This window comes from Mustela erminea, chromosome 16 (assembly GCF_009829155.1).
Source record: "Mustela erminea isolate mMusErm1 chromosome 16, mMusErm1.Pri, whole genome shotgun sequence".
Taxonomy (NCBI): domain Eukaryota; kingdom Metazoa; phylum Chordata; class Mammalia; order Carnivora; family Mustelidae; genus Mustela; species Mustela erminea.
The window spans coordinates 5,529,232-5,552,590 of record NC_045629.1 but is presented as its reverse complement, the minus strand read 5'-3'; the positions used below and the strand labels follow the sequence as shown (position 1 = coordinate 5,552,590).

Genomic DNA, 23,359 nt, shown 5'->3' with positions numbered 1-23,359 from the left:
CAAGTTATCAGTGAATGCACAATTATTGTTTCCACTGTATCAGTTGGTTCCTCTATTATTTAAAAAATTTTTTTAAAGATTTTATTTATTTATCGGGGGGGTGGTGGAGAGAGAGCGAGCACAGGCAGACAGAAAGGCAGGCAGAGGCAGAGGGAGAAGCAGGCTCCCTGCCGAGCAAGGAGCCCAACGCGGGACTCGATCCCATGATGCTGGGATCACGACCTGAGCTGAAGGCAGCTGCCCAACCAACTGAGCCACCCAGGCGTCCCTATTATTTAAAATTTTAGTGAGTCTTTAGTGCTCACAAACAAGTTAATAGAAACCTTGAAGCCACATAAATTCTCAGCTTTCATGGACAACTGACAGACACTAAAAGGGTTCTCCCTACATCATCACAACTGTTAAATGGGACTTTTTTACATTGTCACAATGTGTATAATAAAGCAATGGTTAATCAAACTTTGTATAGTCAGCACTGTGTGTTAGGAAGTAGAATCCCCTTGAGGCAGATTTATCAACATTCAATCTGCAATTCAGCAAACAATGCTTTCAAAGTTCTCTGCCCTGCTTCCTTCACAGGCTAACCAAACACACCCCCTCAGGAGGTCACACAATCACCTCATCTAAACCCTCCCCCTCTCTCTAAACTTACTGTTTTTTTTTTCTTCCCAGTGTTATCCCCACCTAAAATTATACTGACATTTTTCTTACTTGCTTGTTCCTTTCCTTGTCCCCTATTAAATTCCACATGCAGAGACATTCTTGTTTATTACCTCCGGCATGAGAATAGCACCTGCACATAGCAAGTGCTCAGTAAGGTAAGTGATGGATGAATAAATAAAAATTCACTTCAGGCTATGACTACAAAATGTCATAAACTTTCCCAGCTCCCTAGTTTTACATAAATGTGAAAGTCAATGAATTTTGAGTCCTTCACCAGTCGGGAAATTTGGCTCTGTTGTATGGCCCTCAGGCAAAAGTCTGTCCTCTGTTAGGGCTCACTGGTGAAAACCTCTGACTTTAATCTAGATGGTCAAGCTTATTAGGTTCATCTATTCTGAAGCCTGGATGTGTGACATGGACCTTAGGAAGTCTTGGGTTCCAAGAGAAGATTTAATGCAAGTTGATTTATCCAAGCTGAGTGAACCAGAAAAATACAGAGGCATAATTGGTAGCCATTAACATTTGGTGAAGAGAGTGATAGATTGTATCTAAATGTTTGTGTTATTTTAAACCTCTCTCATAATTGCATGTTATTTTAATTCCTAGTGGTGAGTGACACTTGCTTGGTAAAATCCCATCTGCTTTCTTCTGCCTTCCGGAGCAGCTGTGTGTTACTAGAGGAAATTACAAACCAAGCTGAATGGTTTCACTTTAAATTCATGACCACAAAACTGAAATGGGCCTTATCACAGTATAGGACTCCTACTATGCTTCTTTAGTTGAATAATATTCCCATGCCCCTAAGCAACTGTCTCAAACATTTTTTCTCTTTTTATTTTATTTTAAAGATTCTTTTATTTATTTGAGAGAGAGAGAAAGTGAGTAGAGGGAATGGCCAGAGAGAGACAATCTTCAAGCAGACTCCCTGCTGAGCATGCAGCCCAACCCATGGCTGGATCTCATGACCCATGAGATCATGACCTCATGACCTTGAGCCAGATGCTTAACCACCTGAGCCACTCAGGCACCTCTGTGTCCTCTTTTTAAATCTCTTCCCCATACATGTTTCACTGAGATTGTAGAAGCCATAAATTAGATACACTGTGCCTGCCCCTTCTTTTTCCCTTTCTGTTACAGGAGGAAAAAAAAATATTTTTCTTTGTTGTGGACTGAATTATGTGCACCTCCAAAATTCATATGTTGAAGTCCTAACCCCCAGTACCTCAGAATGTGACTGCTATAAAATGAATGTTTGTGTACCCCATCCCCCTACCCTACCTAATTCCCAATGTGATGATGCTTGGAGGTAGAGCATTTGGGAGGTAATTAAGTCATGAGGACAGAACCCTCATAATGGATTAGTGCCCTCAGAAAATTGGCCAAAGAGAACTCCCTTGCCCCTTTACCGTGTGAGAACACAGTGTAAAGTTAACTGCCTGTGAACCAGAGAAGACGCTCTTACCAGACACAAGCTCTGCCTGTGCCTTGATCTTGGACTTTGATCATCCAGAACTATAAGAAACAGATGTTGTTTAAGCCACCTAGACTATGGTATTTTTTTCTTCAAATGAATAGGTTTTATTTCCATAAAATATTATTCCTTGTATTTGATGATAGTCCCTACAATATTTGGATCATTCATATTCAATGTACACTTGCTATTTTGAATTGTGAATGTGGGGTCAAAAATTCTGGTAAAGCTGAGATTTTTACTCATTATATTAAATAGGTAAAGTGTTTTATTCAACCTGTTGAAAATATGACTTTACTCCCCAGATAAGGGATAAGAAAGTCATAAGTTTTGAATTTCTCCAAATCAAGTTTAGTTTTTTCCTGAATCCCCATCCTTCTGGGCTGGGAACAGGTTCAACCAGACGACCCAGAAGGGAGTTTCTTACCCTTCCTTCAGGACTTAAGGAAAGTTCATGTCTTCCTACACCTTCCAGAACACTGGTCACAGCTAACATATTCACTGTCCAAATCCAGAAATTATGGGACTCAAAAAATCTTGAGCTGAATTTGTAGACGGGGTCTTTAGCAAAACAAGTCCCCAGGATTTAAATCTCTCAGGGACACCACACTGTTGTTTCTCTCCGAGATGTTGCCTTTCCTAGAATTCTGTATGGAAATCTCCTCAGCTCCTTCTCCCTGTGGCTCCATGTCTGTGACATCTGCTTTTGCTCTCCTTCCATTTTTTAAAAAGATTTTATTTATTTATTTGAGAGAGAGAGAGGATGAGAGAGAAAGAGAGCATGAGAGAGAAGAGGTCAGAGGAAGAAGCAGACGCCCTGCCAAGCAGGGAGCCTGATGTGGGACTCGATCCTGGGACTCCAGGATCATGACCTGAGCCAAAGGCAGTCGCCAAACCAACTGAGCCACCCAGGCGCCCCCTATCTTTTTTAAAGATTTTATTCTCCTTCCATTTTTATAAGACTAGGTAGAATCTACTGGGCTTTCCTTTAGAAGCTTCTTTAAAAACAAAACAAAAAAAAGCCTCGAATTTGGACAAGTTTTTTTTTTTTGTTTTGGTTTGGTTTGGTTCTGGTTTTTTTGTTTTATTTTGTTTTGTTTTGTTTTTAAGTGAGATTGAGGCAAGACAAAGTTCTAGGTATAGATGAAAAAAGAAAATATCTACAATTTTATTTATTTATCCAATAAAAATGTATTAAGTTTCCAGTCTCTATCAGGCACATTTCTAGACATCAGATACAGCAATAAACAAAACAATATTTCTGTCAGCACAGAGCTCATATTTTATGGAGAAGACAATGCATAAGAAAATTCATTTGTTTGCTTATTCAATCAATGATAGGTGCTTTGAAGAAAAGTACTGGAGAGTAAAGGAAGAAATAACAATGAAAGTAAAAGGTAGGTTGCAATGACAGGAAAAACATTGCATTACATGAAGACCTGAATAAAACGATGGGAGAAGACATGTAAATATAGAGGAAAAGAAATCATTCCGGGACAATGGAAAAAGCAAGCCTCAAGGTCGTCATCTTGGCATGCTCAAGGACCAGCAAGGGAGCCAGTGTGGCTAAAGGAGAACATGCAAGGCAAGAAGGCCAGAGAATTACTTGGGTCCTAATCATGGAGAGACTTTTAGGTCAAAAGGCGAGCTCTCAATGTATTCTGAGTGCAATGGAAGCCTTAAAAAGCACTCATTTCATTGTTGCTTCCATTGTTTATACACAGAGATGACTCAAGTTGACCAAAAACTGAAGACTTGTCAATCTTTTATAGTATCCTAATCATTTAATTGTATAGCTTGGACCAGGAGAGGAAAACAAGGATGTGTTGATCATTGTGTAGTATGGATCCATTTTCATTTCTTTTGCTGGACAATTAGAACACCCTTCAAACCGACCAAATTTCTTGAAGTATCCTATTAAAATTTCCTTCCCTATATTTTTATCCTTATTTTTTTTTTGGTTGTGGTGCATCTGAAACCCCTATTATTTTGATGTTGGATCTCCCATAATTATCTTCTAATTTTCATTTATTTTCACTCTTATTTTGCTTCTGTTTTTTAATTGAGGTATCACTGACCTATAACATTATATTAGCTTTAGGTGTATAAAATGATGTGATATATGTACATATTGTAAAATGATCACTACAATAAATTTAGATAGCATCCATCACTTCACGCACACAGTAATAACTTTTATTCCTGTGATGAAGGCTTTTAAGATCTACTCTCCTAGCAATTAAAATATACAATACAGTATTGTTAACTATAGCACAATGTTGTATGTTACATGTCCTGGACTTATTTATCTTTTAAAAAAAAATTTTTTTTTAAGATTTTATTTATTTATTTGACAGACAGAGATCACAAGCAGGCAGAGAGGCAGGCAGAGAGAGAGGAGGAAGCAGACTCCCCACTGAGCAGAGAGCCTGATTGCGGGACTTGATCCCAGGACCCTGGGATCATGACCTGAGCCGAAGGCAGAGGCTTAACCCACTGAGCCACCCAGGCGCCCCCGTATTTATCTTTTAACTAGAAGTTTGTACCTTTTGACCCCTGTCCTCATCCCCCCCACCCCCACCAATCTCAGCCTCCAGCAAATGCCAAGTTGTTCTCTATATCTACAAGTTCAGTTTTTTGTTTGGGTTGGGTTTTGTTTTTTTTGTTTTCTGTGTGTTTCTTTGTTGTTTTTAAGATTCCATATATAAGTAGGATCTATTGTATTTTTCTTACAGCAGCTTGAATGGACTTAGACAGTAACTACATTTGAACACAGGGTCTTTATGGAGATAATTAATTTAAAATGATTACATTACACTGGCCCCTAACCCAATATGACTGGTGTCCCAGAGACATGCATGCACAGAGTAAGACCACCTGAACACCCAAAGAAAAGACAGATGTACAGGCAAAGGAAAGAGGTCCATCTCTCACAACCCTCAGAAGGAACCAACCCTATTGACAACTTGATCTCAACTTCCAGTCTCTGGAACTAAGAAAATGTGTTTCTGTTATTTAAACCACCTAGTCCATGGCACCTTGTTACGGCAGCCCTAGAACACTAATATGTTGCTCTCATGATAATATGTACCAGAAGACAATCTCTTCAACTGTGGTTTGGTGCACATGTCTTTGTCTTCTCTTGTGACTGCTTTCTGTTATCTACTCTCTCTTGAATCACCAATCTTTTCCTCTCTCCTGGATAATTCTTCATCAGTGTGGAAACCCTCATTTGATTCTCTGTCCAGCCACCATTTGATGTCTTGTATCTATACCTACACCATTGTGGCCCCTTCAATTCACTACTCTGAGCAAATCTAGTCTGGTTCTAGCCCTGCTCATGCCACACAGTCTTGTAAAGGACACTTGTCTCCCTGCTACTCTATGCTGTGGAAAATTCTGTCTTCATCTCACAGAACCTCAGCAGTATTCAGTAGAGTTGTTTTTTCCCCTTCCAGTAACACTTCCTTCCCTTAGCTCCCAGGACACTACCCTCCTGTTTTTTCTTCCCACCTTTGTGGAGGAGTCAGAATGTACTAGGGTAAGACAAATTGCCAGAGGTGACAGAAAGCCTCCACAAACTTGTTCTTCAATAATAATCAGTGCCCTGGAATGCATGAGATTAGTGTCCCCTATAACAATATCATAATGTGCATGAAAAAAAAGAGGCCACTCCAGTTTCATGACCTCAAAATTATTATGTATAATGTCTAATATGAAAATGTGATTAGTTTATTACAGAGGTGGTTAAGTCCTAGACAGGTCAGTTGATGTTGCTTTTTGTATGATGTCCTATCTGATGAGATGAAAGTCAAAATTTAGCTTTGCAATAAAAGTGAATTTCAGATTTGTAAGAAACACCTTCTGAGCCCAGATCTTCTAGAAAGTGGAGCCAGAAGTAAGGTTTCAGTTCCTAATATTTGTATGAGAGGTGCACAGTCTGGACAGTGAGGTGAGGAAAAAGGTAAAACTAGGCAAGGAAATATATGACACACTGCTGCATGACACATGACAACACTTGCCATCAGCTGGAGAACAACCTGCGTGCCTGTCCACATGCAAGACTCGGGGAAGTCCACAGCAAAGGGTGAGTTTATTTGCTCAACTCCCTCCTACATCCCATTTCTCGCTGTCCAAGGTTCTCCCTGCAGGCAGGTAACTCCCACACTCTGGCTCTTGTTGTATGGCCACACGGGAGCCAATCCCCACATCACCTAGTGTTCCTCCGAGTCTGAAAGTGGAAAGGCAATTCAGTATGAGTGAGTCATCCAGTGAAAGAGGGGGAGGAGTCAGAAAATCTGAGACAGGACAAACCTGCCTGCAATCTTTGCCTTTCTCTGTAACTTCCTTAAGATGGGTCATCCAGACTAAGATTTAGTACCTCCAGAATTAGTTACCTCATGTCGTTAGGAAGTTTTAACTTGAGTTAAAATCTGACTCCTAATGATCATGCTTTTATTGCTGCTGTCTATGATACTTGCCTTAAGTGCCAGGCAGTGGACTGAGCACATCACTGATGTTGTCTCATGTATGCCTTACACGAGCCCTGTGAGGTATGTATGGCTGTCTTTAGGAAACAGATGAGGGTAATCAAGCTTAAATACATCAACTAGCAGAGGCAGGTTTTCACAGCTATTGAAGGGTGAGCCTGCACATGAAACAGAGCTGCCTGAGTTTAGACTGAACTGCTGTGCTAGACTATTACCCTTCACAGCCCTATTGCTCAGGATTTCTTCCCCGAATGACACAGAGATTACCATCTCATCAAAAATACAACCCTTCAATATCAGAGGTAGGTCTCATGGCCTAAGCCATGACCCAATAGCCCATTCTTTATTTTCATGATTACCTCAGTCAAGCCATGTTAGTCCTTTAAAGGTTCTCAGAGATCATCTCTTCATATAGCCATTTCCCACCTTTGAGTACAAATGAGGAGAAAAAAAAAAATCATCCTATTTTTTTTTATGTCTTTATTTGAGAGAGAGAGAGATCACAAGTAGGCAGAGAGGCAGGCAGAGAGATGGGAGAAGCAGGCTCCCTGCTGAGCAGAGAGCCCCATGCGGGGCTCGATCCCAGGACCCTGAGATCATGACCCGAGCTGACAGCAGAGGCTTAACCCACTGAGCCACCCAGGTTCCCCAAAAGTCATCCTATTTTAATTTGGTCTTTCTGCAAATAACACCACACACACACACACACACACACACACACATACACACACACACTTCAGTCTTCTCCCATGGCATCGTACTAGAACCTGATATAGAGGAATTTACATCTGCACTTCACAGCTTGTTTTGTTTTGTTTTGTTTTGTTTTACAACATTTAGAATTGTTTTTGTGTTTCTAGCAGAACTATTGTTACTATATTAAATTCATTTACAATGCTCCTATTTTGTTTCCAGAAAATTCAGATTTCTCAAGGGTTGTGTCAAACTAATTGCCAAACCCCAGAACAAGAAAATTAATGTTAGAATAATATTTCCTGTGTATTTGAAAAGTTATAACTTCTACATGGTCACAATCTTCATTAGTTAAATCTCTGATAAGTACAGCACATTAAGTCATTCAAAGTAAAAGTTACATTTTAGAATGGAAAAACACAGGAAATAGGGGATAGAGCTGTGCAAACTTTGCTTCGAATCTCAGCTCCGTAACTTACTAGACGAGTGCTCTCAGTAAAAGTTACTCCAATTAGCTTACCTTTCTGTTGACCAATTGAGGGTAATGGTTTCCATCTCTCAGGATCTGGGGGAAGATGAACACAAGATACAATAGTTCTTTTTTTTTTTTTTAAGATTTTATTTATTTATTTGAGAGAGACAGAGAAAGCAAGTGCATGAGAGGGGAGAAGTCAGAGGGAGAAGCAGACTCCCCATGGAGCTGGGAGCCTGATACGGGACTCGATACCAGGACTCTGGGATCATGACCTGAGCTGAAGGCAATCGCCCAACCAACTGGGCCACCCAGGCACCCCAACAATAGTTCTTGCCTCAACTTTAATAGTCAAAAAATGGACTCTATTTTTGATGATAGCTATTCTTACTATATCTTCATAACATTTAAAGTAAGCAAGTTTTGTGGTCCTTAATATTACCATTAATATATTTAATATGAAAACATTCACCTTATCCAATTCAAATCTCAAGTTCTCCTCACCATACTTGGCAGCTTTATCCATTTTTTAGGCAAATTAATGCAAAATATATCTATATAGCTACATATTCAGAGATGTTCCCTGGAAATTAATAATGCCCCACATATATTGTTAGGTATTCCATGAGAAAAGTTCCAAAATAAATTGATGTGGGAAAACACATAATATTCCCTTTTGAAAATTCACATGTACAATGCCATAATAAAGGCTCAGAGATTCCTTATAGTAAAAAACTGACTTAAATTTGTGTTAATCCAATGTCTTTTGGAAATTATTTGGCCAGAAAATATTTTATTTTCATAGAACATCTATTACTAAGTCTCTGGACATTAGTGTTACATGGGACCCAATTTGGGAACATTTCATTAGAACATGTATAGATGGAGTGTCTGTAGGAACTACAGAAAAGCTGAATGGAAATAATTATTTGGAGTGTGCTTCCCTGATGTAGGGAACTCTGAGTCACAATGTAATTATATGGCACTAGCACAGTGTGTTTCTCAAGGAAGTCATTTTCATGCAGATTACTGGTGGAAAATACAACAGCATAGTATGCATAAGGCAATTCTATTGGCTCTGGCACTGTGAAAGCAATCTGTTCACTTTGGTAATGCCCATTCGAATTTTGCTACAGTTTGTTTTTAATAATATTGGTTTAATTTGTGATTCTATATGTCAAATACTCCTTTGCCTTTTATTTTTTTTAATATTATATTTATTTACTTGACAGAGAGAAACACAGTGAGAGAGGGAACACAAAAGGGGGGAGTGAAAAAGGGAAAAGCAGGCTTCCCACAGAGCAGGGAGACTGGAGTGGGGCTCAATCCCAGGACCCCAGGATCACGACCTGAGCCAAAGGCAGACACTTAACGACTGAGCCACCCAGGCACCCCCTGTTTTGCCTTTAATTTTTTTTTAAGATTTCATTTATTTATTTGAGAGAGAGAGAGAGTGAAAGAATGAAAGAGAGCATGAGAGAGGAGAAGGTCAGAAGGAGAAGTAGACTCCCTGTGGAGCTGGGAGCCTGATGTGGAACTCGATCCCAGGACTCTGGGATCACAACTGAAGGCAGTGGCTTAACCAACTGAGCCACCCAGGTGCCCCATGTTGCCTTTTAAAGATTATTTATTTATTTATTTGACAGAGATCACAAGTAGGCAGAGAGGCAGGGAGAGAGGGTGGGGAAAGCAGGCTCCCCGCCGAGCAGAGAGCCTCCCAGAACCCTGAGATCATGACCTGAGCCGAAGGCAGAGGCTATGGTTTGCCTTTTAAAAGTACACAGTCACACCAGGAAATTTCATAAATTTTGTAAAGGTAGTTCCTGCTTCCTAGCTGATCAGCAAAGGTGAGCAGGCAAAGACACAGACTTGGAGCCAAAGACCTAGCACAGGGTCAAGCTTTGTTACTCATGAGCTATCATACCCTTTGGAGATCAGTTTCCCATCTGTGAGTCTGGACAAGATAACCTACATGGTAGCATTGCACATAGTGATAAATTCTATGTACACATAAAGTGTTAGTATCAAAGTCAATATTGCTAGAAAACAGAGACTAAAGTTCTACATATGTGTATAAGCAAGAAATAACAATCGTTATATGTTTGAGAGGGATTCTGTTCCTCTTTGCTCATATTTCTTTTTTTTTTAATATTTTATTTATTTATTTGACAGAGAGAGATTACAAGCAGGCAGAGAGACAGGCAGAGGGAGAGGAGGAAGCAGGTTCCTCGCTGAGCAGAGAGCCCGATGCGGGACTCGATCCCAGGACTCTGAGATCATGACCTGAGCCGAAGGCAGCGGCTTAACCCACTGAGCCACCCAGGCGCCCCTTTGCTCATATTTCTAAGTGGGGATTTCTACTCTATTCCTCAAAATGGATCTGTATCTGAGGATGAATTTCAGCCTTTCACATGGCTCGTCACATAAAAGTTGATCCACCTGATCAGGGAGAAGTCGGTGTCTGACATCCATTGGCCTCCGGTCATCTATTTGTTATGATTTCCCTGGGACTTCAGTGCCCATCTCCTTACTCTCTGCTCATGGCTTTCTGCTCTCCCAGGTGGCCTCACTGGGCAGGCTGGGACTCTTGGGGGTAGGGGAAAGTGAAAGAAGCCTGCAGTTTGGGGTGGCTAATTTCAATTCAGAGATGACATTATTAGCAACCCTATTTTCTTGCTCCAAATGCAAGATACATTCTCCAGTCTAGCTCCACCACCAATAAAAATAACATCTTTCATTTCTTGGCATCCTACTTCCCACCCCCCCATCCCCACCCAGGGAGAAAGAATGTGATTGGCTCTTCAGAGAGGAATCTAGTGACAAAGAGCATTACTTATAAAAACCACATATCAAGTCTATAACAAAAAAGACAGACCATACCAAGCATTGTTGAGAATGTGGAGAATATGGACCCTCATATGTGCTGGTGGGAATGTAAAATGGTATAGTTCCCTTGTTGTTTTGGGAAAGAATTCAGCTATTTCTGAAAATGTTAAACAGGAACTTACTGTTACCCAATAATTCCACCCCTGGAAATTCACCCAAGAAAAACAAAAGCATGTATCCACACAAAGATATGTATGTAAAAGTTCTTGGCATTCTTATCCATAATAGACCAAAATTGGAGACACTCCAAATGTCTGTCAAGAGATAAATGTGTTAGGATACAGTTAGGGGCATCTGGTGGACCCCACCAGAGAAGCATGAGGCTCTTGATCTTGGGCTTGTGAGCTCAAGTCCCCAGTTGGATATGGAGATTACTTTAAAAAAAAAAAAAAAAGCACTTTGAAATAAAAAGAGATAAATGCATTAAAATGTTATATTCATTATGGAATGCTATTTAGCTAATAAGCAATGAACTACTGATATGTGCTAAAACATGAATGAATCTCAAAAGTATTATGCCAAAGAAACTAGATGAGAAAGCCCACATATGTGATTCTATTGATACCAAGTGATCAGAAAGGGCAAATTCATAGAGTTGGAGAGGTTCCATAGAGTTTTGTGGTTCCTAAGGCTGTGGAAGGGGTAGGAATTAACTGAAAATAGGCAAACGGGATTTTGGGGGGGGGGGATGTTCTAAAATTGGATTGTGGTGATAATTGCACAAACTCTGTATATTTACTAAAAATCACTGAATTATACTTATAATCAGTGAGTTTTATAGTATGTAAATGAAAACTGAACAAAGCTGCTAAAAATTAGCAAAGCCACATAATATTTTAAACTGGTGTGCTAAATATAACTATTGAAACTTAGGAATTTTATTTGAAAATATGCCTTCACCACATCTCCTTCTTTCTCCGGCACCTGCTGTCTGCATGACATTGCTTTGTTCCATCATCGAAAGGTCCTTGTGGGTGCCTGAGTCTGTAATGTTACGGCCCAGTTGGAACCTGGGGGTGGAAGCGAGTGAGGGAGGCAAGAACGACAGCTTCTGGGAAGCAAAATAAGCTACCGTCAGCTCCATGCTGGACCAGAGCACCTGCTGTCAAAACCGTCTGGAGGAGAAGAATGATCACGTCCATGCCTGCCCCCAGGAACTTCTTGAGTCCAACCTGCAGACACGCCATGAGTTGCAGCAGCAGCTCTGGAAGGCCCCTAGTGATCCCAGTCCTTAGGCTCTAGAAGCCCTTCAGTCAGCCCTAACACTGCTTCCCTGGGCTTGGGGCTGTGGTCTGGGCACTTACCATCTAGCTTAGATATCTTCTCAAGGGCTGTCCTACAGGTCCTCGGGTGGGTTTGCCTGCTCGGGCCATCCTTCTCTTACTGCCCTTGGTGTGACTGGGCCGGCCGCCACCACGCAGCGTCTCTTCTTGGGATCAGGTCTGGGACAGCCTACCTGGCCAGCTTACCCCATCCCAGGGCATTCCCCACTCCGCATCTACATTAAATGGGTTTCTAACACAAAAAAAGAAAGAGAGGAAGCGAAAAAGAAAAAGAAGAAAGGAGAGCAGAGGAAGAAGGGCAGGGAAGAGAAGAGAAAAATGAAGAGGCTTTCAAGCAGTATTCGAGTTCTTTGGATGATTATTGTCTTGCGCCATTTAAAATATCATAATAATTGTACAAGAGGATACAGGCAGGTGAAAATTTTGCTACCAGTAAAATACAGCCAGCTGGATTTTTGAACTCCTCTACAGGCAGCTCCCATTTGCAGGTCCATTTTGTAGCCCCTTCACAGCTGAGTGAAAGGATCCAATGGTACTCCTTACCCCGGAAGCTCTTTCAACTTGGAGTTCCAGGAGAGTAGTAAATTTGGAGAAATCCTATTTTTTCAGAATTTTCTTAATTTTGATATGAAATGGGTATATACATCTCAGTAAAATAATAGTTTTATATCTACAACACCTTGAAGAGTGATACCTTACATTTTGCATGACTTACTTTTGTTTTTGAAATCAAGAAAATGGTTTATAAAGCTAGGCAGAGGTCTGATTCAATAAATCTATAATTTATTAAACAATACTTCTGAAGCATAAGGGCCATGCCCAGAATACTTATTTTCTCCAGGGCTCTCTCTGGTAGATTTAGGCACATTAATAATAATGGAAGTATTTTTAATGTACTATAGGCTGCAATGACAGACTATGACCTAAATCTTATAGTCTGTAAGCCAGATGAGTAGATAGTCAACACCAAACCTGGAAAGCAGTTACTTAGGTTCAGTTGTTATTTTCCTCATGCTCCATGGCTGCAAATGCAGACAGAAACTGACTATGAAGTTGTTAAAGTGAGTATGAAAATGATCATCAGAAACAAGAAGTAAAACACTGACGGCTAATGAGCTACCAATAATTAAAACATTGTGGAGCAAAGTCCCCCAAAAAGAGAGATTCTAGAATTGTTGAAGGAGAGAACCATAGGCAAGGATCTCCACCTCTGCACTGAAGCATCTCGTAAATCTTAAACTCCACCCCCGATGGTCAGACAGGTGAAAAATGATCTAGCTAGAGCTTTCCACTAGCAGCTAGTAAGTGTGTTCCATAAAACATTTTGAGGAATCAAGGCAGAACATTTATAGGCACAATGTGACTTTTTAAAAGACTTCATGCTCCCCCCACCTTTTTTTTTCTGTATTCTGGAAAATTAAAAGCTACTCCCTGAGTTGTACATGAAAATTACTTTTATACACACAGCAAAGTTGTCAGATCCATTCAGGATGGTTTTTTATGGGATGTATTTCTTTTTCTCCATGACATAATAAGGCCTAAGACTTCCTTGCTTAGAAATCCTTGAAGCTGTTTTATATCTTTAAAATTTTTAATTATGGAATTACACCTCACATAAAATCTACTGTCCTATTTTTAAGCATACAGTTTAGTAGTGTTAACCCTGTGCACCCATTGTGCAACCCATCTCCAGAATTTTTTTCATCTTGTAAACCTTAAACTCTATCATCTTGTAAAACTGAACACTAACTCCTTATTTCTACCTCCCTACAGTCCCTGGCAGCACCATTCCACTTTCTGTCTCTACGAATATAACTACTCTAGGTACTTCATTAAAGAGAACCATACAGTATCTGTCTTTGTGACATTTATTTCACTTTGCATGTCTTCAAGCTTCAACCATGTCATAGCACACATCAGTACATCATTCCTTTTAAAGTTGAGTAATAGTCCAATGTATGTATATACTACATTTTGTTTATCCATTTATGTGTCAATGGACCTTGGGCTGCTTCCACCTCTTGAATATTGTGGATAATAATCCTAGGAACATGGGGGTGTACAACTATCTCTTTGGTATTCTGCTTTCAGTTCTTTGGGGTTTACCCAGAAGTAAAATTGCTGGTAATTTTATTTTTAATTTTTGGAGGAACTGCCATACTGTTATCCATAATGCTTGCACCATTTTACATTCCCACCAACAGTGTACATGGTTTCCAGTGTCTCCATACCCTCATCAACACTTGTTCTTTTCTGTTTGATTTTTTAATAGTAGTCATCTTAATGGATGTGACATGTTATTGCATTCTGGTTTTGATTTGTATTTTCTTAATGATTAGTGATATTGAGCCTCTTGTCATATGCTTGTTGGTTTTGAAACTTTAAAGTTAAAAAATACGGCCAATTGTTACAGGTCAACTATTTTGCCTGTAGATTCCCATTAACCATGCTATTTGTTCAGTGAACATCCTTTCTTTGGAAGCATTTTCAAGAAATAATGGCTTGGAACACACACACACATCTGCAATAAAAAGACATGTCAAAGTTTTGTGCTTTTTAAATATATTTTTTAAAGTATTTATTTATTTGACACAGAGAGAGAGCACAAGTAGGCAGAGCAGTAGGCAGAGGGGAGAGGGGCTCCATCCCAGAGCCCTGGGATCATGACCTGAGCCAAAGTCACCGACTGAACCACTGAGACACACCAGTCCTGTGCTTTTAACAGGAAACACCACAATCATCTTAACAAACACCTTTCATAAAAGAATCTGTTACAAATAAGCAAAGCCTAATGGCTGGAAGAGTAGGTAAAATTCTGTTCTCACAACTGGGTTGATGGTTGTGTTAATTTGCTACTGCTGCCATAATGAAGTTCTATGGGGTGGCTTAAACAGTAGAAATTTACTTTCTCGTGGTTCTGGGCACTAGATGTCCAAGATCAAATTGTCATCAGGGTTGATTTTTTTCCAAGGCTTCACTCCTTGGCTTGTAGATGGCCCTCTTCTCCCTGAATCTTCATCTGATCTTCCTTGTGTGTATGTTGTGTCCTTATCTCTTCTTATAAAGGCACCAGTCATTGTGTTAAGGCCCACTCTAATGACCTCAATACCTTAACTATCCTTTTAAAGTCCTATCTCCAAATACAGTTCTGAGGTACACATGGATAGGATTTCAACATATGAATTTTGGGGAGACATAACTAGCTGTAGCAGATGAAGAGAAGATAACACACTTCTGGCTGGAGTCCAGCTGAGAGACCAGACTCCAAATCCAGCTGGGAGGAAAGCCGTGGGGCAAAGTCTGTTAAGGAAAACTAATACCCTACTCAAAAGGTTAAAGATGGCCTTCATAACATTGTGTGGGATTGTGAATGAAGAGTCCCTAGGGTCAAGAAAAACAGAATCTGTCTTCTTGGAACAGCAAAAAGGGTGACCCTAGAGAGAAGAAGGAGTCACTCTCTTTTGTATTCCTATGGTGGTGTTTCTTCCAATGACTTACACCAACTACCAACAAAAGATTTGCTTCTAACATGTTGTGGGTTGCCCTTCATGGCTTTGTCTCTTCCTCAGCCTTGCATCCTACTCGTTTTGTTCTTTTTCTGTGTGGTTTACTTGGGTTAGTACCTGAGAAGAGATGCATCTTCTTTTGGGGGATACATTAATATTTGTATTGTGGGTTAAACTGCCCATCAGGCAAAAACATGAATGTAACCCATTACCTAAGTAACAGAATCTTTCATGCATCATGGAATCCATTTCAGTCTTATTATCATAAAAGACCTCCATGGATTAGCTTTCTGAGCAGGTAATACCTGTTGGAAGTTGAATTTATTTAAATAAATATGTATCTTCTACATAAATATTAGTAATAAATTTAACCAAAGAGGTGAAAGATCTCAACACTGAATATTATAAGACACAGATGAAAGAAACTGAAGCCACAAACAAATGGAAATATAGTCCAGTCTCACAAACTGATAGAATTAATAATGTTAAAATGTCCCTACTACCCAGAGAAATCTACAGATTCACTGCAATTCCTATCAGAACTCCCCAATGGCATTTTTTACAATCCTACTATTACCATGAAAGACCCCTAATAACCAAAAGTAATCTTAAGAAAGCCAGCAGCATCACACTTTCTAACTTCAAGCTATCCTACACAGCTATAGCAATCAAAACAGTATGGTATTGGCATAAAAAACAGACACAAAGATCAGTGGAACAGAATAGAGCACCCAGAAGTAAACCCATGCATATATGGTTAATTAGTTTTTGACAAAGGAGCCAAAGATGCACAGTGGGGAAAGAGCAGTTTCTTTAATAAATGGTGTTGGGAAAACTGGACAGTCATATGCAAAAGAATGAAACGGGACCAGTCTTTTACACCATACACAAAAATCAACCCAAAATGGATTAAAAAGACTTGAATGTAAGACCTGAAACCATAAAGTTCCTAGAAGAAGACACAGGGTAAGCTCCTTGATATTGGGCTTGGCAATGTTTTTTGGGTTTGACACCGAAGTAAACCACACAGAAAAAGAACAAATAAGCAAGAGGGACTACAAACTAAAAAGCTTCTGTACAGCAAAGGAGACCATCCACAAAATAAAAAGCAACCTGTGGAACAAGAAAAAATATTAGTAAATCACATATCCAATAAGGAGTTACTATACAAAATATATAAAGAACACAGATAGCTCAATAACAAAAAAACAAATTAACTCAAAAATTAAAAAAGGACTTGATTAAACATTTTTCTGAAGAAGACACACAAATGGCCAACAGATACATGAAAAGATACTCAACATCACTAATCCTTAGGGAATGGCAATCAAAACCACAGTGAGATATCACCTCATACCTGTTAGAATGGTTATTATCAAAAAGACAAAAGGTACGTGCTGGTGAAGATGCGGATAAAAGGAAACATTTTGCACTGTTGGGGGGAATGTAAATTGTTGCAGCAGCCACTTTGAAAAACATTATGGAGATTCTTTAAAAAATTAAAAATTGAACTACATTATGATCCCACAATCTCAATTCTTGTTACATATCCAAAGGAAATGAAAGTAAGATATTGAAGAGATATGTGCACTCTCATGTTTATTGCAGCATTATTCACAATAACCAAGATATAGAAACAACCTAAGTGTCTGTCAGTGAATCAAAAGATTGAATTATATATCTATATAGTATGGAATATTATATATAATATATAAATTATATAATTTAATTATAAATATATATCATTATATTATTACATAATATATATTTATTACATAAATTAAATATCATATACATAGTATGGAATATTATATAAAATATGGTATATTATTCACCCTGAGAAAAAGGAAATCCTGCTCTTTACAACAGCATAGATAGACTTTGAGGGCATTATGCTAAGTGAAAGGAGTCAGACAGAGAGACAACTACTGCATGGAATCACTTATACGTGGAATCTAAAGAAGAATTCGAAGTCACAGAAATAGCAGAAAAATGGCTCCAGTGGTAGAGGCTGGGAAATGAGGGAAATAGGGAAAAGTTGGTAAAAGGTACAAATTTCCAGCCGTAAGATGAATAAATTCTGGGGATCTAATGTCAAACATGGTGACTATGGTTGATAACATTGTATTGTATAAATGGAATTTGTTAGGAGAGTAGATTTAAATGTTCTCACCAAAAAGTAAAAAAGATAAAAATGTGAAGCAATGGATGTTATGAGTAACTAGATGGGCAGATTCCTTTTACAATGCATGTATTTATCAAATCATCACAATATGCGCTTTTAAATCTTACAATTTCATTTGTCAAGTATACCTCAATAAGATGAAAAAATGTATGTGTAATGTATGTATATCTGTGTGTGTGTGTGCGTGTGTGTTTGTGTGTGTGTGTGCAATTTAAGGACATGGGTCTGACTGACCTTTATTTCTAAAATTAAATATGTATTTAAGGGTGCCTGGGTCTCTCAGTTGATTAAGCTTCCGACTCTTGATTTCAGTTCAGGTTTTGTTTTTGTTTTTTCCCAAAGATTTTCTTTATTTGAGAGAAAAAGAGTGAGAGTGTGAGAGAGAGCACGAGCAGGGGTTTGAGGGAAGAGGAAGAAGACGACTCCCTGCTCAGCAGGGAGCCCACCCCACTGGGGCTCGATCCTAGGACCCTGGAATCATGACCTGAGCCAAAAGCAAATGCTTAACAAACTGAACCAGCCAGGTACCCCTCAGCTCAGGTCTTGATCTCAGGGTCATGAGTTCAAGCCCTGTCTTGGAGCCTACTTAAAAAATAATAAATTAAATAAGTTAAATAAACAAACAAATAAATATGTATTTTATACCTGCTAAGCAGTTATGCATAAGAATTCTAACATTCCTTGGGGCACCTGGGTGGCTCAGTGGGTTAAGGCTTCTGCCTTCAGCTCAGGTCATGATCCTAGGGTCCTGGGATCAAGCCCCACATCGGGCTCTCTGTTCAGCGGGGAGCCTGCTTCCTCCCGTCTCTCTGCCTGCCTCTCTGCCTACTTGTGATCTCTGTCTGTCAAATAAATAAATAAAGTCTTTAAAAAAAAAAAAAAAAGGAAGCCTAATATTCCATTGTTGCTCAAATAAACACAAGTGGATATATTACTCTGGGACCCAGAAAATTGGAAAGATAGTCCATGCTCATGAATTGGAAAAGAATTAATGTTAAAATGTCCACACTACCCAAAGCATCCTACAGATTCAATGCAATCCCTATCAAAATGGCAAAGCAGGGCTTCGTGGGTGGCTCAGTCAGTTAAGCATCCAACTCTTGATCTTAGCTCGGGTCTTGATCTCAGGGTCATGAATTCAAGCCCTGTGTTGGGCTCCATGCTGGGTGTGAAGCCTACTTTAAAAAAAAAAAAAATGGCAAAACAGACACAAAAGTTTCGAACTGACCAGATCGGGGTGAGTCACTGTTTATGTTTTATTTGGTTCTACTACTTCCCCTCTGAAATTGTGTGTGAGAGTCTTAAGTAGTGGCCTGGAGAGTTTAATTTCTGCGAGGCCAGTCCTAGCCAGCCTTGACAGGCCCATCTCCTTATTCACATCCTTGAGGCATCTTGGCACACTCTGGAGCCCTGTGAAGCTGGGTAAACTTCTGTTTATAACCAGGACGCCTCCGGCTTCCCACGCCTGGCCTGTGGCCCCCAAAGCAGGAAGTTCTAACCATAGCCTTCATATGCCCTTTCCTTTACTTACTGCTTGTGGCTCAGTTTCAGTTCTCAAGGATATGCTTCTGAATGAGAATAACAATTGCAGTCTCATTTTTGGACCAGGAAATGGGCTAGTGAGGGATTAATTCGACTCAATGCAAGACCAAAGCTCTCCAGCCCTCATTCACCTTCTCATTATCTCAGGAGGAGGCTTAGTCCTGGCCCTATAGGCCCCTGCCCTGGGTGAGCTCCCACAAGACACTCAGGGCCCAGGGTGTGGTGTCTTTCAACTCACAGATGAGCTCTTCTTCCAACACAGTCTGAGGTCCGGACATTTTCTCCTTCCCCAAATTCTGGTCTGTGATCAGCAAAAGCAGTCCAAGGTAGCAGTGGGGCTCATAGTAGGGCAGTGTCGCTGTGGTACTTACTCAGGCTGCTAAGCACTACACAGATTTTGGAGCTGGAAAGCAGAAACCTGCACACAGGATGGTAGATATGAGGAAGGCAGAGGACAGAAACGGTGGGAGTCGGGCCAGCTCAGGAGCATCCCTGGCCACCCCATGGATAACATGATCCCTGGGTACATGTCTTCCTCCCTCAGGAGGAAGGGACACTGTATATGAGGCTGTCTGGGGAAGAGGGCAGTCATAGACTCCAGGTAGTCACAGAAACAAGCTCCACTAGTAGGTTTTTGTCTGGGTTGGAAATACGGATGTGGACTGCAAAATGAAGAGAAAATGTAACTTCTTGATGTATACATTTTGTGGTATTTTTGAAAGTGATCTGATTATTCTATGATATGGCAATGCTTGATTCTGAGATCCTGGTATCAGAGGGAGGGAGAAAAGAAGGGAGAAAGGAGAAAGGGTTTTAAAAGGACATGCTAGGGGTGCCTGGGTGGCTCAGTGGGTTAAGCCTCTGCCTTTGGCCCAGGTCATGATCCCAGGGTCCTGGGATCGAGCCCCACACTGGGCTCTCTGCTCAGCAGGAAGCCTGCTTCCCTCTCTCTCTCTCTGTCTGCCTCTCTGCCTACTTGTGATCTCCATCTATCAAATAAATAAATAAAATCTTAAAAAAAAAGGACATGCTAATTCGAATTCTGATATCATACTATGCACTGCAATTAAGGAAAGGAGTCTGAACCCCAGACCTGCTTTAAATCACATTTCCCCTAATTAACCTTCAGTTTTGGGCACTATCTATTATCTCTGTCAACTTCCTTTTTTATTAAACAGTCACCTCAGAAAACCTGGTCTAGCTTTTACTTTCCCTTACGGAGTAGACAGGTTTTATGTAACTGACAGGTTAGGAGAAAGATCTTCATTGACACAGACTAGCCCTGGCTGAAACCTACTTTGAAGGAGGATTGAGCAATATTGCCTAATCCCATGATGCCGGTGTTACATGAAGTCAACATTTTATTTACTCATTAACAACCATTTACTGAGCACCTACTTTTGCATGCATTGTTCTGGATTGTGAGTCTACACCAATGAATGAGACCAACCAGGTGCCTGAGGTTATGTACTCACTATCCTTGTGAAGGAAGACAGTCCACTGACAAGTAATCAAATGAATAATAATAATAACAATAATGGGTACTATGAAACATTTTAAATTGTGTCATGATTGAGAGTGTTGTAGGTGTTACTTCATATGGGACAACCAGGAAAGGCCCTCTGATGAGGTGACATTTGAACAGACCGTGAATGGAAGAAGGAATGTGCCTGGTGTTTTCAGGCAGCAGGAAAAGCAAGCCCGTGTGGCTGGGGGTTAATGAGACATGGTCAGGGAGGTCTGAGCAGTCCTGTTTGCTGTCTTCTTCTGTTACCCAGGAGTCAAAAGAGCCACAGCTTGTGAATAGGTATGGGAGGTGCCCTGGGTAGAGAACAGCTCCAGGAGCAGCAGCAGAGCTGGGAAAGTGGAGATCACCCAGGTGGGTGATCTAACTGGGGTGAGGTGTGCGCCCAGCATCATGGAGCCCTGAGAATGCACATGGCACTTGAGTGTTCTGCACCAAGGAGAGGCTCCAGTCCTCCTATCCTACACCCTTCAACCCTGCCCTTCCTCTGCACTTAGAAGAGAACTTATGAATCACTTCGGCACTAGCCCCAGGTCCTAACCTGAGTTCACCTGCCATAGCAGTACCACTTTGTCTGCAGATTTTTATCCTGTTTTTTCTAGATAGTATTCTTTCTACAACATGGAGGACATTGCCTATATCTCTCTCTTCCCGTTTTCTTCACTGAGTAATAGGCACATGCAATAGACAATGTTGGAATGTGTTTTAAGAATTTTTAAATTGGGGCACGTGGCTGGCTCAGTTAGTGGAGCATACAATTCTTGATCTCAGGGTAGTGAGTTCGAGCCCCATGTTGGGAATAAAGATTACTTTTAAAAATCTTAAAAAAAAAAAGGTGCCTGGGTGGCTCAGTCGTTAAGTGTCTGCTTTTGGCTCAGGTCATGATCCTAGGATCCTGGTATCAAGTCCCATACTGGGCTCCCTGCTTCTCCCTCTCCCATTTTTCTCAGCTCTTATTCCCTTTCCCTCTGTGCTCCTCTCCGTCAAATAAATAAATAAATCTTTTAAAAATCTTAAAAAAAGTTTTTAATAGAAAAAAAGTTAGAAAAGCACTTTCTTTTTTTTTTTTAAATTTTTAATTTTTTATAAACATATATTTTTATCCCCAGGGGTACAGGTCTGTGAATCACCAGGTTTACAGAAAAGCACTTTCTTAAAGAAAAAAAATGTAATATCTTTTTCTGATTTATTGAACTTAGTTGTGTTTGGTACATGACATCTGCACAGAAACACAGGGGTGACACCCTCTGAACCTTCCAAAAGGCAAAACTTGGCCACTTGCTTCTTCCACCACATCCTGAAACTATAATTTAAGGCAAGTCGATCCAAGCCGCAAGTGTCTGAATGCCTGCTGATACTAGCAAACATTTTGCTTTTGAGTTCTTCAAACATTTGACATTTCATTTTTTAACCTTTTTTATTTGAGTATAAGTGACACACAATGTTTCAGGTGTACAACATAGTGATTCAACTTCTTTATACCTTATGCTATGCTCACTGCAAGTGTAGCTAACACCTGTCCTCATACAACGCTATTAAAATCTCATTGACTATATTTCTTACGCTGTGCCTTTCATCCCCGTGACATACTCATTCCATACTTGGAAGCCCGTATCTCTTACTACCCTTCACCCATTTTACTTATCCCACAGCCGCCTTCCCTCTGGCAACCATCAGTTTTTTCTCTGTATTCATGGGTCTGATTCTGTTCTTTGTTTGTTCATTTGGTTTTAGATTCCATATGTGAGTGAAATCATGTGTTATTTGCCTTTCTCAGTCCGACTTACTTCACTTAGCAGAATGAAGTCACCTCAAATATCATTCTTTTTTATGTCTGTGCAATATCCCATTGTGTATATATACCACATCATTATGCATTCATCTACCAAGGGACACTTAGGTTGCTTCCATATCTTGGCTATTTAAATAATGCTGCAATATATATAAGGGCTCATATATCTTTTTTAATTAGTGTTTTTGTTTCTTTGCGTAAATACCCAGTAGTGGAATTGTTGGATCATATGGTATTTCTATTTTCAATTTTTGGAGGAACCTCTATACTCTTTTCAGTGGCTGCACCAATTTACATTCCCACTAAGAGTCTATGAGGTTTCTTTCTCTTCACAACCTCATCAACATTTGTCATGTTTTTGTTATTTTTCATCTTCTTGATTTTAGCCATTCTGGCATGTGTAAGGTGCTATCTCATTGTGGTTTTGATTTGCAACTCTCTCATGATGAGAGATGTTGAGCATCTTTTCATGTGTCTTTTGGACATGTGTATTTTTTCTTTGGAAAAATTCCTATTCAGGTCCTCTGATTTCTTAATTGATTTTTTTTTTTTTATGTTGAGTTGTACACATTCTTCTTATGTTTTGGATATTAACCTCTTATCAGATACATCATTTCCAAATATATTCTCCCATTCAGTAGATTGCCTTTTTGTTATGTTGGTGGTTTCCTTCACTGTGCAAAAGCTTTAGAGGACTTGACACTTCAAATGAGTTAACCGAAATGGAAAAGTGGAAAACAGAGGAATATATTTTAAACCAATGATGTACAAAAATAATGTGACCCATGGAGCGCCTGTGTGGCTCAGTCGGTTAAGTGTCTGCCTTCAGCTAAGGTGATGATCTCAGGGTC

General features: G+C 39.9%; 2 long non-coding RNA genes and 1 pseudogene across 2 annotated transcripts in view; 1 reads left to right on the top strand and 2 right to left on the bottom strand.

The window, feature by feature from the left end:
* The window catches only part of LOC116574704, a 146,130-nt gene that overhangs the window by 75,501 nt on the left and 47,270 nt on the right, over positions 1-23,359 (bottom strand). The gene's annotated exons all lie outside the window — the stretch shown is intronic.
* LOC116574705 lies at positions 4,692-7,931 on the bottom strand. Its single transcript, XR_004279447.1, has 3 exons — positions 7,838-7,931; positions 6,984-7,050; positions 4,692-6,365 (listed from the first exon to the last, which is right to left on the bottom strand). It is a non-coding gene; the product is annotated as an uncharacterized LOC116574705 (long non-coding RNA).
* On the top strand, positions 11,665-11,910 carry LOC116574703 (annotated as a pseudogene).